We start from the raw sequence: 17,089 nt of genomic DNA on the forward strand, positions 1-17,089 counted from the left end.
ATTTAGAGAACACTAACTATATATGAAGAACTCTGTTAGGTACTAAGGAGAAAGAAGAGTAAAATCTAATTCAGGTTCTAAGAGTACTCTGAATCTAATCAGGGAGACAAACAATTACAAGACACCATGTTAGGTACTGTAATTCAAAGAAAAATTTTTACTCTTGAAATATACAATTTTATTATTTGCAAACTAAATCCAATACCACATTAAGAAAATAATACAACATGAACAAGTGGTATTTATGCCAGGAATACAAGACTGGTTAAATTAGGAAATCTACTGATATACACTGCATGGTAGTTACCACTTATTGGCAGGGGACACATTCCAAGATCCCAGTAGATGCCCAAAACCACTGATAGTACCAAACTCTATATGTACTATGTTTTTTCCTATGCATACAGACCTATGATAAATTTATAAATTATACAAAGCAAGAGATTAACAATAATAACTAATAATAAAACAGAACAATTATAACAATATACTGTAATAAAAGTCATATGAATGTGGTCTCTCTCTCTCAAAATATCTTATTGTATTGTACTCACACTTCTTCTTCTTCTTTGAGGAAGATTAGCCCCGAGCTAACATCTGCTGCCAATCCTCCTTTTTCTTTCGGTTTTTTTTTTTTTTTTTTTTTTTTGCTGAGGAAGACTGGCCCTGAGCTAACATCCATGCCCATCTTCCTCCACTTTACATGTGATGCCTGCCACAGCATGGCTTGCCGAGTGGTGCCATGTCCACAGCCAGGATCCGAACCAGTGAACCCTGGACTCCTGAAGTGGAATGTGCAAACTTAACTGCTGTGCCACCGGGCTGGCCCCTCACCCTTCTTCTTGTGATCATGTGAGACAATACAACGCCTACATGATAAGATGAAATGAGGGAAATGACTTAGGCACTGTGATGTTGTATTATTTTTGGTCCACGGTTGACTACAGGCAACTCAAATTGCGGATAAGGGGGGCCTACTGTATTCATAAATCTCCGGAGGAACATGGTTTTCTCCATAGACATTGAGAAACCTTTTGACAAAATCCAACACTCATTCAAAATTCAACACTCAAGGAAAAAGGAATTAAGGGAGACTTTCTCAACATGATAAAATATATATGTACACACACATACATACACTTTAGTCCTACAACCATTACCTTACTTAAGAAAGAAATAATAGAGGCATTTCCACTAACATCAGAAACATTGCAAAGATGCCCACCATTTCTGCTACTGTTCAACATTGTACTAGAGGTATTAACCAAATCAACAAGATAAATCAATTAAAGAAATAATATGTAAAGAAGAAGGAAAATTATCTCTATTTGCAAATGATATGCTGGTACACCTGAAAAACTCCAAAGAATCAATAGTAAAACTAACTAAAAAAACAAAAGAATTCAATGAAAAAGTAGAATACAAAATTAACATAAAAATTAATAGTTTTCATATACAAAAACAAGAATCAGAGAACACAATGGCAGAGAAAATTTAATTTACAACAGCAACAAAGATTAAATATTTAGAAATAAACTAAATAATGTGTAAAATCTATATGAAAAAAATGTCTAACCACAACTGAGAGACCCTAAAGAAGACCTAAGCAAATGGAAAGACATCTCGTTCTCAGCTACGATGACAACATTATAAAGATGTTATTGCTTCCTTTGAAATTTACAAATTCAATGCAAGAAAAATAACAAGCTATTTTATACAATCAGACAGGTTGATACTAAAGTTGATATGGAAAAATCAGATGAGCAAGAATAGCTAGGAAAACACTGAAAAGGAAAATCACAAGGGTCACAAGGGTACTACCTTTATCAGATATTAAAACATACTATAAAGCATCTATAATTAAAGCACTATGGTACTATCGCACGACTAGGCAAAAATACCAGTGGAAAAGAATAAAAAGTCTAGAGCCAGCCCTGGTGGTCTAGTGGTTAAGATTTGGCACCCTCATTGCTATGGCCCAGGTTTGTTTCCTGGTTGTGGAACCATACCACCCATCTGTCAGTTGTCATAGTGTGGCAGCAGCTCACACAGAGAACTAAAAACCAACAACTAGGATACACAACCATGTACTAAAGCTTAAAAAAAGAGTCTAGAATTAGATGTGAATATACACAGAAATTTAGTATATAACAAAGGTGGCATCTCAAATCACTTGAGTATAGATGGACTTTTCAATAATTGATGCCAGGAAAACTAGGTAGCCATTTGGAAAAACATAAAATTAGATCCATATCTCACACCTTACACAAGAACAAACTCCAAATGGATTAGGAATCTAGACACAAAAAATGAAACCACAGAAAGTACTAAAAAAAAAGGCATGAGTGAACCGTGCTTTAAACTTGGTGTACAGAAAGGCTTTCTAATTCCAACTAAAAATCTAGAGACAATAAAAAAATTGATAAACTTGACTAAAATGTTTTAAAAATTGTGTGACAAACACTATAAATGAAGACAAAAGAGAACTGAAAAACCAGGATAAAATGTTCACAATATATGCCACAATAGGTTAATATCCCTAATATACAGAAAACTCTTAGAAACAAAGGGAAAAAAGACCACAATTAGATAGACTGCAGGAAAAAGACATGAACAGACAATTTACAGAAAAATACATTAAAATAGCCCTCCAAAACATACAAAATGCTCAAATTCACTCATGATTAGAGAAATCCAAGTTAAAACAACACTGAGATACCATTTCTCACCTATGAGAATGGCAAAAAAATTTAAAATATAACAAAACACTCTGTTAGCGAGGACGTAAGGAAACAAGCACTTTCATACATGGCTGATGGGAAATTGGCACAACCATTCTGGAGGGAACTCTGGTAACACCTAACAAAATCACATATGCACTTAACTGTGGACCCAGCAACCCATTTCTAGGAATCCATCCTGGGAATACACCTCCAACAATACAAAAGTACATATACATTACAGCATTCTTCATAATTGTAAAATATTGGAAACAGCCTAAATATCCATACATAGGAAAGGCATTGAATAAACTATGATAACATCCAAACAATGGAGTGCTATGCAACTGCAAAAAATAAAAAAGAGGAAGATCTCTATGATATGGAGTGATTTCCAGGACATATTGTTAAGTGAAAAAAGCAAAGTCCAAAAATACCTATAGGTACGCTACCTTCATGTAAAAACAAAAGGAATATATGAAAATACATGTTTCTGATCATTGGAACAAAAGAAATGCAAGAAGAATAAACCAGAAGCTAAGGAGATAGGTTACCTATAGGAGGCAGGTAGGAAAAGAGTGGAAAGAAGCAGGAAATGGAAACAGCGTAGCAGGGATAAGGAGGGAGTGACACTTCCCTGGATGTCTTTTTTTTTCGAGGAAGGTTACCCCTGAGCTAACATCCGTGCCCATCTTTCTCCACTTTATATGTGGGATGCCTGCCACAGCACTTCTTGATAAGCAGTGCATAGGTCTGTGCCCGGGGTCTGAACCAGTGAACCCCGGGCCACTGAAGCAGAGAGGGTGAACTTAACCGCTATGACACCAGGCCAGCCTCTCCAAATGTCTATTTTTAAATGATTCTGATTCCTAGAACCACAGTAATTTTTCACATACCTTTCAGTAAAAAAAATGAATAACCCAGGGAAGGGAAGGGGGAAGGGGGAGAGGGGAAGGTAGGGCAAAAGGAGAAGAGGGGGAAGGAAGAGGAGGGGAGGGAAGAGAAGGAGAAAAGAGCATCCTGACAGGACACCATAAGGAGAAAGCAGAAAGATCGTACATAAATGTTAATCTAGTTAGTGAAAGTTTTTCTCACAGGGGTATGGGTTAATAATTCTGAAATCATGTCTATAATAGAATTGACCAAATAAGCAAAAAGACTGTAGATACTGAGAGCTAAGTTTCTCACTTTTGGAGAAAGAAGTTATAAACAAAGAAAGGAGAAAGGCTAAAATAAATCCTGTGGTGTTGGACTGGAATCAGAGTTGTCAGTATAAACTCACAGTTTTTAACATATGTGTGTATACATAAGATATGTGTGTTATACACACATATGTATATCTATGTATAGGTTTCCTAGCTTTGTTCACTGAGGGGGCCTAGAAGCAGTGATACTCAGTAACAACGAGTACACCTGGTACTCAGGTCTGGTCTCCAATAAAAGAACCACAGGAGAAGTGATTGATTCTAAGGCTGGGGCAGAGATAATACAATATGAGCCTAGAACATTTTCTGGTGTCCGAAGAAAAAAGCGCAAAAAGTAAGATGTGGGATTCTCAAAAGAACAGAGGAGTCACCCTGAAGGAGTACTCAACGGCCAATGCTGAAACAAAGCGAGCAACAAAATAAATAATGGTAGTACTGGATTTAAACCCATAGATTAAAACAAATATTAATGAGTTCATCCTGATATAAATAAATAAGCAAATAAAGAAGTAAATGGGGGTAAAGAGACAACTCTTCCTCACAACAGAATCTCAATTAATAAACATAGAAAAGAAAGAGGGAAACAGAATCACCATCAGGCAAACATCACAGTAATAAATGTTGCAGACAAGATCCACTGATGGATGCTAAAATTAGAGGGCAAAAGTTTGAAAAGAAACAGCATTTACATTATCTCCAAAGATCTCCCTCAAAGAACTTATCAACAGAAAGGGGACAGACAGTTAGTGAAGAAACTCACAGTTCACAGTGAAGAAATTTAACAGATCCAACTTAACCAAGTGACCAAGAATGACCAGTAGTAAGACGTATCAACATCATAATCCCCTTGATACATTGCACCGAGAGGGACATACCATTTTTGTGGTATTCTCACCAAAAATGCATAAGCTCAGTCCAATCATGAGAGAACACTGGACAAACCCAAACTAAGGGACATTCTACAAAATAACTGATCAGTACTTTTCAAAAGTGTCATGGTCATGAAAGACAAGGAAAATGTGAGAAACTCACAGATTGAAAGAGACTACAGAGAAATAACTAAATTCAATGTGAATTCCTAGATAGGATCCTGGAACAGAAAAAGGACAATTAGATGAAAACCTAGTGAAATTATAATAAGGTCTGTAGTTTAGTTAATAATATTGTACCAGTGTTAATTTCCTATTCTTGATAATTATGTTATGTTTATGTAAGATGTTAGCATTGGGGGAAGTGGGGCAAGGAATATAAGGAAATTCTCTGTACTATTATTGCAAATCCAATGTTAGATAAAAATAGAAGGTTTTTAAGAACAGTATGAATTCTGAGCAAAGGTAGAGGAATTACTCTCAGAAAGGAGGAGGAAATCTCTTCCATGAGGGAAGAATAAGAGGCAGGAATCCGTGGAGACAGCGAAGAGTGAAACGGAAAATGGAAGAAAGTTAAGGCAGTTCATTTTTGTTGTCTTCTACTTTCTTGTGAAATAGGAATTAACATGTGCTCCCCTGTATTAAACAGTAGTACCAATTGGGAAGATATATCATTACTATCCAACTCAAGAAAAAACTAAATGACCTCAGGCAGACAGGGAAACAGGGAATCAAATGTCTGAGAATTACAAAGATACATACTAAATCTGTGTTTTATTCATATTCTTCAAATGCTCTGACCTTCTTCACATTTATTTTTAAAAAGTCCATTTGTTCATAACTTTGATAATTAACATACATAGAGAATGACAGATTTAAAAAATTAATAACAATTTCTGCTTTTTTAAGATACACGTTTTCTGATCTTTACATGAATTCAGTTATCTTTAAAGGTTGTCTTCAAAAGAGAATGATAAATTACTATTACAAAACTACCATTAACCTTCAGGCCTCAGAGGCCAGTTTATTCTGGAGGCCAGAAACACCTTAAGTCATCTCTGGGGCTCTGCTTCTAATAAATCAGCCAGAGGTATTCATTAACTAATGAATGTAAGAACCAGTGACCTATAATGTGAAATACTAATTAGCATCTGTAAAAAACACATAAATAATATCACCTGAGGTTTATAATCCATCCAACTATTTGGGGTTGTTTTTTATTTTATTATCAAAGTCACATTTTGATTTCTACAAACTGAATAAACTAGATCTATCTGGAGGGAAACTATATTACAACTTCAACCAGAATTTAACAAGGGAGAATTCTATACCTCACAACTACTAAATGCATTTAGGGTCTCCCTAGGACCCACAAAAGAGAGAGCAGGAGGTCCTAGATTTGCCAGGATCCTGGAAGATAAGAAAAACAAAAGACTCCATGGATACCAGAAAAGAAAAAACCGCACTTACAGTCTCCATGATGTCAATGAGTTAGACTCAAAAGTCTAATACTAAAGGATCTATGTATAGGATGAGTGTTGTTGAACAAAAATCATAACAAAAGTTTTTCAAATTAAGGTACTCGCATACCACAGGGGGTCTGAAACGGTATGCTCAAGGCACTTTCCATGGCAGATATGAACAGGTCAGCCATAAACAGGATAAACACGGCACATCATACTGAAATGAGAATTTACACTCTTTTTATTACAGTATGATATTATGGAATCTAAAGCAAAATTCACTTGAATAAAACAATACACATAAGTCGTCTAAGAAATTTCTTGAATTTGTATGATTAAATAAGAGTCTCCAAAGAAACATGTGAAGAGTTACTCCTTTTAGGAGTACTTTAGCAAAAAAGTTGGAGAAGTACTAGAAATAATTATAATATATGAGACCAAGGAGTTCTGACTGGTGAGTCAAGGACAATGCTACAGAGGTAAATACAAAAACTGAGGGCGAAAAGTAGCAAAACATGAGCTTGCTTTGATCTGAACTTGCTTAGTTTCTTTAAATTGTTATATCGTTGATATTCTAGAGGCTGGTTCCCAAGCTAAAGATTAAAGAAAGTGGGCTATTTCTTTCATTCTTGATGGAATCTATTGGAATATGTCTATCTTTTCTTGATAATGGATAAATAGTAAGAGAATGGAAAGACTTGTTTTAATTTCATAATTCAATATTAATTTTCAAGTTGAACTGACTTGTTACCAATAAAAAATTTAGAGTTAAAATACATAATGACTACATTAAATAATTACATATGTTTAGAGCTGAAAAATAATATCCAAAATATAGAAGCTTTCTGTTTTAGTCAAAAAAAATTTAAAATAATTTTGCTTTTTATGAAGGTAGTTTTCTTCAAACAGGGAAAAAAATCCTTTTCCCTACTGTCCAAAGCAAATGATATTGAAATGAAAATGGCTTACCCCACAATACATTCAAAGTACCTTACATTTCCTTTCATAAGTAGAATAACCAAATAAAAAGAAACGAGATAATAAAGAATCATTTACACTATGCTGCTGTCTTTAAGTCAACAAACATCTGGGATCTGTAAAAGCTATTTTGCTAGACACCTATAAGTCCTTTTAGATAGTGATAAATTAAGTTCAGGTTGCTCATTAGATAAACAAATCAGTCTAGATAACTCAAAAGTAGAAAGCTTTTTCTCCATTAAATTTAATAATGGGAAACAACTTAAAAATCAAAATAACAGATATTCAACTATTCCCATCCCCACCATCATTAGCAACTTTTAACCAAGTAACAAAATAACTGTTTGGAGAAGTCTTTTTATATTCCCCATTAAGACTGTGTTACAGAGAAACTACTGAGAAGTAAAATGATAAGACTCTCAAAACTAAATTACTCCCTGAAAAGAAAACTAGCTGTAAATAAACTCTAAATTATTCAGTGTACTGTGGCCTCATTCTTCATAGATGGCTAGCTGAGTTCCAGAACATTAGCAGTGAAGCCAACCAAGGGAATTGGAGTTACTAATTCCCAAAACCATATAAAAGAAACCCCTCAATATTCACAGGTAACCTTTTTCAATGGAAAAAAGCTCAGGGTAAATAATCTAAGAACATGGCTTAATATAGATACAGATAGTTACATACAGAAATATTTATGTGTGTATATACATGAGCTAGTGTATATTTCCTAGGAGGAACCCCAACAATAACGAGCACACGTAGTACCCAGATCTTGGTTTCTAATACCATTCTCCAATAAACAGAACCAGTGTTCCTTGGAGAAATGGCTGGTTCTAGGACTGGGTCAGGAAATATACAAGATAATCCTGGAGCATCTTGACATGCCAGAAAGTAACAAGGTGCTAGTATCAAATAATTATCCATGAGTCAATACTGATATAAATAAATTATTGTATAAATTAATAAACAGGAGAGAGAGGCAAATCTCCTTTGCAGAAAAATTCCAAAAAATTTATGCACAAACCGTTAAGGAGGTGCAACATAAGTGTGCCCTTCACATAGTGATTTTCTTCTAAAAAGTACAATATGCAAACAGAGGAGGGGGGAAAGTAACTTTATAGTGGACAAACCTGACAAACACCATCTCAAGCCAGGTGATCAAGGTTAACATCAACAGTAGTCAGGCATGTTGATAGTATTTACTCCTGATACAACATAAGAATGGCACTTTACCGCTGTTGTCTTCCTCCCAAAAACATATTACGCAGTCTAACCATGAGAAAAGCATCAGACAAATCTCAACTGAGGGATAGACTACAAAATATTTAACCAGTAATCGGCAAATCTATCAACTTGTCAGCAAAAACAAGGAGTCTGAGAAACTGTCAAACCCAAAAGGACACATGACAACTAAATGTAACGTGGTATCCTGGAGGGGATCCTAGAATTAAAAAATGACATTAGGAGAAAACTGAGGCAATCTGAGCATACGTTAGTCAATAACGCATGAATATTGGTTCATGAATTGTGACAAATATACCATACTAATGTAACATGTTAATAATAGGGGAAACTAGACATGGGGTATACAGGAATCGCTACACTATCTCTGCAATAATTCTAAAATAAGAGTTTATTATAAATATCATGTGTTGCTTAATGACAGGGATATGTTCTGAGAAATGCATCATTAGGCGATTTCATTGTTGTGTGAACATCATAGAGTGCACTTACACAAACCTAGATGGTACAGCCTAGCACACACCTAGGCTACATGCTAAAGCCTATTGTTCCTTGGCTGCAAACCTGTACAGCATGTTACCATATTGAATACTATAGGCAAATGTAACACAATGGTATGTGCATCTAAACACAGAAAAGGTACAGTAAAAATACAGTAGAAAAGATAAAAAGTGGCACTCCTGTACAGGGCACTTACCATGAGTCGAGCGTGTAGGACTGGAAGTTGCTCTGGGTGAGTCAGTGAGTGAGTGGGGAGTGAATGTGAAGGCCCAGGACATTACCATACACTACTGTAGACTTCACAAACACTGTACACTTAGGCTACACTAAATTTATTTTAAAAAATTTTCTTTCCTCAATAATAAATTAACCTTAGCTTACTTTTTTATTTTATAAACTTTTTTTTTTTTTGAGGAAAATTAGCCCTGAGCTAACTATTGACAGTCCTCCTCTTTTTTGCTGAGGAAGCCTGGCCCTGAGCTAACATTCATGCCCATCTTCCTCTACTTTCTATGTGGGACGCCTACCACAGCATGGCGTGCCAAGCAGTGCCATGTCCGCACCCGGGATCCGAACCGGCGAACCCCGGGCCGCCAAGAAGCGGAACGTGCGAATTTAACCACTGCACCACCGGGCCGGCCCTTATTTTATAAACTTTTTAATTTTTTTAACTTTATGACTCTTTCATGATAACACAGTTTAAAACGTACTGTGCAGCTATAGAAAAATATTTTCTTTATATCCTTCTTCTATAAAACGTTTTCTATTTAAAAAACTTTTTTTTCTTACTTTGTAAACTTTATTGTTGAAAACTAAGACACAAACACATACATTAGCCTAGGTCTATACACAGTTAGGATAATCAATATAACTGCCTTCCATCTCTACATCTTGTCCCACTGGAAAGGCCTCGGGGGCAAAAACAGCACAGTGAGATGTCATCTCCTATGACAAATGCCTTCTCCTGGAATACCTCCTGAAAGCCCTGCCTGAGCATCTTCTTCAGGAGGTGTCACTCTTTTCAGAAATATGTTCATGGTGGTTTGCTTGGTTTCTTTTTTCATCACAGATTTGCTTATAAGTAGATAATGCACCATGAACATTCCCCTCTAATAATGAAAACCTTTTTAAGGAGCTTGTTGAGGTGTGCAAAGGCTTCTGCTAAATCCTTCACTGGGAATTTTCTTGGGGGTTCTTTTTCTTCTCCTGCAGTTTTCTCTTCTCTTGCCTCTTTCAGCTATGCATTCCCGTTCCAGTTCCAACAACTGCTCATTAGTCAATTCCTCAGGAACCACTTCTAGGAGCTCCTCAATGGCATCCTCATCCACACCCACACCCAGGTTAAAGTTGTTTGCCATCTCAAACACAGCCTTGTTGATTTTTGCAACCTCCTCATCCTTGGCAAGTCCTTTGCAGACGTGGACGAACCTCTTGAATTTCTTCTTCCAGATGCCATTCATACATTCCTTGATGAAATCACCCCAAGCCCAAGAAAGGTTCTTGATGCAGTCATACATGTTGCAATCCTTCCAGAATTGCATCAGTGTCTTCTCAGTGTGTTCCTCAGTTGCAGCAATAACCTGGGCAAAGGTCCTCCTCAGGCAGTAGGCCTAAAAGCTGCTATAACTCCTTGATCCATTGGTTGGATCAAAGACGTGGTGTTTGGAGGGAGAAACACTGCTTTGATATTGTGATGAAGATCACCAATAAAAGGAGGATGTCTGGGAGCATTATCGACAATAAGCAAAATCTTGAAAGGTATGTTATTCTCAAACAGTACTTCTCCATTTTGCTGGCACAACAATTCAGGAGGGCATCTTGGAAGAGGAGCTGGGTCATCCATGACTTCTTACTGCTCCTGTAGTACACTGGCAGTGTGTGATTACTGATACGCTTGAAGGCCCTGGGGTTCTCACTGTGCCAGATCATGAAGGGTTTCCATTTGTAGCCTGCAACATTGCCTCTAAGCAACACTGTTATCCTGTCCCTACAAGTCTTTAAACCTGTCATTGACTTGGCCTCCTTATGGATGAAAGTCCTTTCAGGCATCCATGTTCAGAACAGGGAGGTTTCATCCACAGTGAATATTTGCTCTGGCAAGTAATTTTCCTCCACACTCAGCTTATCTAGAGTTTCCAAAACTTCTTCAGTTGTCTTTACATCAGCACTCACAGTCACTGCTCACTTTCACATTATGTAAGCAGTAATGATTCTTGAATTGTTTAAACCAGCCAGAGCTAGAAGTAAATTCAACACTGTAGGTGGGTTCAGCCTTTTCTCTCTACACAGCAAACAAACTTTTTGCTCTGGTGTGATCATCAGAGTGCTGAGAAGGATATGCTTCTAGGTCTGGTCTTCAATCTAAGTCCTTAGAAGTTTCTCCACGTCTGATACAGACCCTTCTCAAATTTTTGTTATAGTCTCGTTGCTTTAATGAAGGAGATCCTTTAACAGCTTCCATCACTTTGTTCGTGTTCTTGAAGATCATAGCTATGGTGGAATGGGACATGCCTGACTGGCAAGCAATAACCATCACTGGTAAATCCACCTTTGTAATCCTTAATCACTGTTCATTTCATTTCTAGGTCAATCACTCAACGTGGCCTCTTACTGGCAATAGTAGCAATGGATTTTGTACACTCAAGGGCCATGATGAACAAAACAACACGAGATTCAATCAAGCACAAGAGAAAATGATACAGTCATGAGACGCAGTAAACACAAGATGTATGAGGCTACTGCCAGCCTAACATGGCATAGTGTTTTACAGTAAACTCTTTTTTTGTAAGTAGAAAGAGTACACTCTAAAATATGATAAGGAGTATAGTATATTAAATATACAAACCAGTAACATAGTTGTTTATTATCAAGTGTTATGTACTGTAAATAATTGTATGTGCTATACTTTTATACAACTGGCAGCACAGGTTTGTTTACATGAGCATCACCACAAACACGTGAGTAATGTGTTGCACTAGACAGCCATGATATCACTAAGCGATAGGAATTTTGCAGCTCTATTATAATCTCATGGAACCACTGTCATATATGCGGTCTGTCATTGATCAAAATGCCATTAAGCAGCGCATAACAGTAATCTAAGAAAACTAGGCTATACTTTGTAGTAATTATTGTTTTCAACAATATTATTAATTGATAATGTAAATTTATACTATTAAAATAATAATTTGTTGCATGCACTTAAAAAAACCAGTATAACTGGCAATTTAACTAATACTATTTTAATTACCATATTTATAAATATTCATGTTCAAAATCCCATATCACAAAACTCCATGAACTGAAATCTTTAATATGATCAACTTGAAAATTCAATCAATATCCAGGTGTCAGGCACTGAGCTAAGTCCTAGGGATTCAATAATGAGCCAATAAAGAAAGAAGATGTGGCCCCCGTCTTCACAGAGTCTGGAGGCAGTACAAGAGAAAGCCAATCATATAATCATACAAATAAATGTCAATTGCCACTGTGGTAAATGTATGATGTTACTACCTAATCTGGAAGGTTAGAATATTCCTTAAGAAAGCAAAACTTCAGTTGAGGTGTGAATGATGGCTAAGAGCCAACAAGCAAAACAAAAATAAAGAAAGAGCGGTCCAGTCAGGGAGAAAAGCATATACAAAGGCCTTATAGTGGCAAAGAGCAAGACAAGCACAAAGGAGTAAGAGAAGGCCGGCATGGCTGAAGAGGAGAGTTAAGCAAAACATCGTAAAAGATGAGGCTGGAGGGCTAAGCAGTAAGTCGTTTTATTTTTATCCTAGAAGCAATGGGAAGCCGTAAAAAGAGTGGCGAGGAAGGGCAGAGTGACAAGCAGATGTGTGTTTCAAAATAAATCACTAAGTCTTCAAGATAGATAATGGATTAGAGAGGGGCCAAAACAGAAGTGCGTAGACAAGAAGGGAGGCTATTGTAGAAATTTCAGGCAAGATGATGGTAACAAACTAAAGTGGTGGTAATGGAAAAGGGAAGCAGTAGACAGATGTAAGAGATATTTAGAAAGTAAGATCAATAAAACTTGACTGGATGTATCAGGAAGAGGGAGTTAGGATCATTCCTAGTTTTCTGGATTTTACAACTGGAAAGATAGACTCATTCACTGAAATAAGGAAAAAACAAAGAGGAGCAACATTTTGGGCTTGGTTTTTTTTTTTTTTTTTTTTGAGTGAAGGGGAAATCAGTTTAGTTTTAGACACATTGTATTTGAGGAAATATCTTTAATATATGCAAGAGAGGGTGCCAACTAGAAAGCAAGATATACAGGTCTGGAGCTCAGAGGAGACAGAAAACACTCATGCTCCTAGAAAAGCTGACATCTTTATCCTAGAAAAGCAGTTAACTATAATCCCCAAATATCCAAGAAAAACATTAGACTTCGACCATCTGGATTTAGTTAAAACAAAAAGTGGAGAAAGAACGTGGCAATAATATTTCACGGGCAAAACAAAAACTGCTAGGCACCACGGGGAACAGAGATGTTTTAAAATTCTGGTTCAACAGTATAGTAATTATTGTCACTAATCGTATAGTATTTTAAAGTTTTAGCAGGGTAGGCCAATGTTGTTAGAAATGTTCTATACCTGTGCTGTCCAATAAAGTAGCCACTAGCCACATGTGGCTACTGAGCACTTGAAATGTGACTGGTGTGACTGAGGAACTGAATTTTTAATCCTATTTTAACTAATTTAAATAGCCACGTGTGGCTCGTGGCTCTGGTATGAGACAGCCAGTTGAGAGCTTCCTCATGAATTTCAGCTTCTCTCTAACAGCTACCTTGCGAATTAACTGGGAGCAGGTGTGGGCGACAGAGGGATCAGAGGAGTGGAAACTTCCATTCCACCTGCTTACTATACTATTTGAATTTTTATTTCAAGAATATATATTACTTGTATAATTAAAAATATTTTTAATTTTAAAAGTAATTAATATGCCATATAGAAAAATTAGGAAATAGAGGAATAGAAAATAAAAATAATCTGTAAACCTACCTTTAAGAAATAAATTACAATTAATATTTAGCCATATATGAAGAGGATCTACATTTTTAACCCTTTTGTTAGAAGTAGCACCAATGGCCAAGTTACTCTCTTCGAGTTTTATCACATTTCTCTTCATCCCCATCCCCAAACATCCTGGAAATTCTATTAGATAACCATCATCTCTAGAAAGCTACCTCAAAACTGCCAAAAATTGGGGCCAGCCCTGTGGCCGAGGGGCTAAGTTTGCGCGCTCCGCTTAGGTGGCCCAGGGTTTCACCAGTTCAGATCCTGGGCGTGGACATGGCGCCACTCACCAAGCCATGCTGAGCCGGTGTCCCATATGAATATACAACTATGCAGTGGGGGGCTTTGGGGAGAAGAAGGAAAAAAAAAAAGATTGGCAATAGATGTTAGCTCAGTTGCCAATATTTAAAAAAAAAAAAAAAACACTGCCAAAAGTAAACACTTAATAGTCCACTTGCCTCTCTCCCTTTCACCACCCTCACCATCACTCTCTGCCACCAATGTCACACAGTTTAACTGGAACCTACTCTCCACCCCCACAGTGTCATGAAATCATTTAGTTACTGCAGTGAAGAGAGTACAAGATTTGGAGTCAAGCAACTTCGCTTATGAGTCTTGTGGTTCCTCTTTTACTACCTGAGTGACCTGGGACTAATTACTTCTGCTGGTTTCTATACCTGCTTCTTCATTTGTTAACAGAAAAATAAGAATACCTAATACACAGATATCTATACAGCATAATGCCTAGCCAGAGTGCACTCAATAAATGACAATTATTATGGACTTCTATGTGCCTGTCACTGCCCTAGATGCTGAAGGTAGCACTCTGAAACATTAACAGATGGGGTCCCAGCCACCCTGGCGGTTACACGCCACTGACTCAACCCCCAGGGACTCTTTCCACGTGGGACTTGAATTCCCGATCCATCCCTTATTAGGTGTGTGACCTTATACAAAGCACTTCATCTAAAATCTCAATTTCTTCTTTCTAACATGGTGATGTTACCTGCTCTACCTACTTGACACGGACAGAGTAAAACTAAACTGAGAATGTATGTGAAAGTGCTTTGTAAAACTTTATATGCTAAATAAACAAAAGGAATTAAAGACTAACGTATTCCTCTTCTCTAGGGCAAAGCTTTCCAACCAGTGTGTCAAGAATGGATTATAGATGTGGTGAAATATTAACACCCTCTCCCCCACCCTTAGCCTTTAGGGAGCTATGGTGAGCCTGGCTATAGTCTGCCATACAAATATAATCATTTTCTATGTGTGCCATGATGCAGAAAAGTTTGGAAACCCTGCTCTACAACACTATCTCATGCTAGCAGCAACTGGAGTTGGCCAGCTGACTCCCTCCTCTGTATGATTTAAGCCTCACCAACAACTCTGCTGTTCTTACCATCCTGCTCCAAAGATAGCATGTCACAGTTCCCCAAAGGATCAGAAAGGATCAAGCCTGAACATCAAGGAGCTGCTAGTCCAACGCTATCAGAGATATACAAAAATGAAACAAAATAAAAACTCTTAGGTGAGACTATGGTAAAGATATTGCCATATTTTCACAAAAGATTGGGCAATTTCCAGCAATACCTGCCTATAATCATCCTAAGACAGAGGTTTAAAAGTAATGGAGGAGAGGGCAATAAGAGATGGAGGCAAGAAGAAAGAGAAAAGGAATAAAGGAAAAAGAAAAGGAAAATATATACTTTTGTAGAGGATAGCTGAGAATCTGCAAGAGCTATTCAGCAGCTTCCATGACTATCTAAAGATCATAGAGACAAAAGATAAGATTATTTTCAGACTCTTTTGCTTTGTAGTCTTTTTCATACATCCTAGAACTAATGCTGCTGCTTATCTGACTTTTAGACTGTCATAGTCCCTAACTCATCATCTTCCATATTATGTGGAACTACTCTTTCCAGTCTGTACATATATTATTAGTTTTCCATCCACAGCCATATTATCTTAAAGTCCCTGTTGAATTTATTCCTTCCTCCATTCCAAATTTATCATTCTGGAATGTATTTATACCTCCAGACTCTTAAAATGCCAAGTTTATTACTTAAAACATTTATTGTCACATTTTCTACTCCTCACATGTCATAGTATACACACACACAGCCACATACACATAGATTTATATCCATCCCCATGGGAAAACTCTATTAAATAACACTCCACAAGCCTCCTCCAAATTCATTTCTTTTTATCATACTTTTTGGTAGGACATTCAACTAGGTGTTCATCCACTGAAGATTAATAAAGGAAAATATCTTCTTTTCTTAATGTCTGATTCAAAATCAGGTGAGATACCCCCAACTCATGCCAAAAAAGATGCAAAGGAAACATGGTAGAAGCAGTCTAGAGTAGCAGTTAAGAGATCACAGTCTGGGGTGAGACAACCTAAGTTCAATCCTCTCTCCACCAGTGTTAATTCTGAGCAGATTACTTCAGCTTCAGTTAATCATTTAGCTTCAGTTTCTTCATCTATAAAAATGGGGATTTTAGCCATGTTATACGGTTGCTGTGAGGATTAGATGAGATAATTATGTTAAGTACTTAGCAATAATGCCTGGCACACAGTAAGCAAACAAAGCTTAATTACTGTTATAGTGTTAGATATAATCTATCTTCTGACTTTGTCAGTACCCTAGAAGGAAACTAATTTAGCATAATGTACTCTTTACAAAGTTATGTTTTCTGCTGCCCCAAGTGAGGATGCTAGACAGAGGGAAAATTATTTTATTCTTTGAGCAGAAGAAACTGGTTACTCTATATGGACTATGATGAGCTGTATAGGTCTCTTCGAGTTCTAACATTCTCTGAATCAAGTGTCAAACATTTACAACTTCAACCTTCAATCAACAAGCACTTTACAACCAAATCACTAAGTTCAAATATGCACTTTACACTTACATTATGTTTGGAAGGATACTAACTTATTCACACAAGAGAATAATCATTAAAATACCTAAGAGAGAATGGAGGAAAAGGGGCTGGCAAAATAAGCAGCAACATATCAAAAGTTTATGGACACCACTGAAACATCTTATCTGCCCTTCCTAGCAAAGCCAAAGCCAAAGTAGA

At 36.8% G+C, this 17,089-nt stretch overlaps 1 protein-coding gene across 15 annotated transcripts in view; it reads right to left on the minus strand.

Annotated features, from left to right (window-relative positions):
- The window catches only part of ARFIP1 (ARF interacting protein 1), a 121,352-nt gene that overhangs the window by 102,171 nt on the left and 2,092 nt on the right, over nucleotides 1-17,089 (minus strand). The window lies entirely within an intron of this gene.

Source organism: Equus przewalskii, chromosome 2 (assembly GCF_037783145.1).
Source record: "Equus przewalskii isolate Varuska chromosome 2, EquPr2, whole genome shotgun sequence".
Lineage (NCBI taxonomy): Eukaryota > Metazoa > Chordata > Mammalia > Perissodactyla > Equidae > Equus > Equus przewalskii.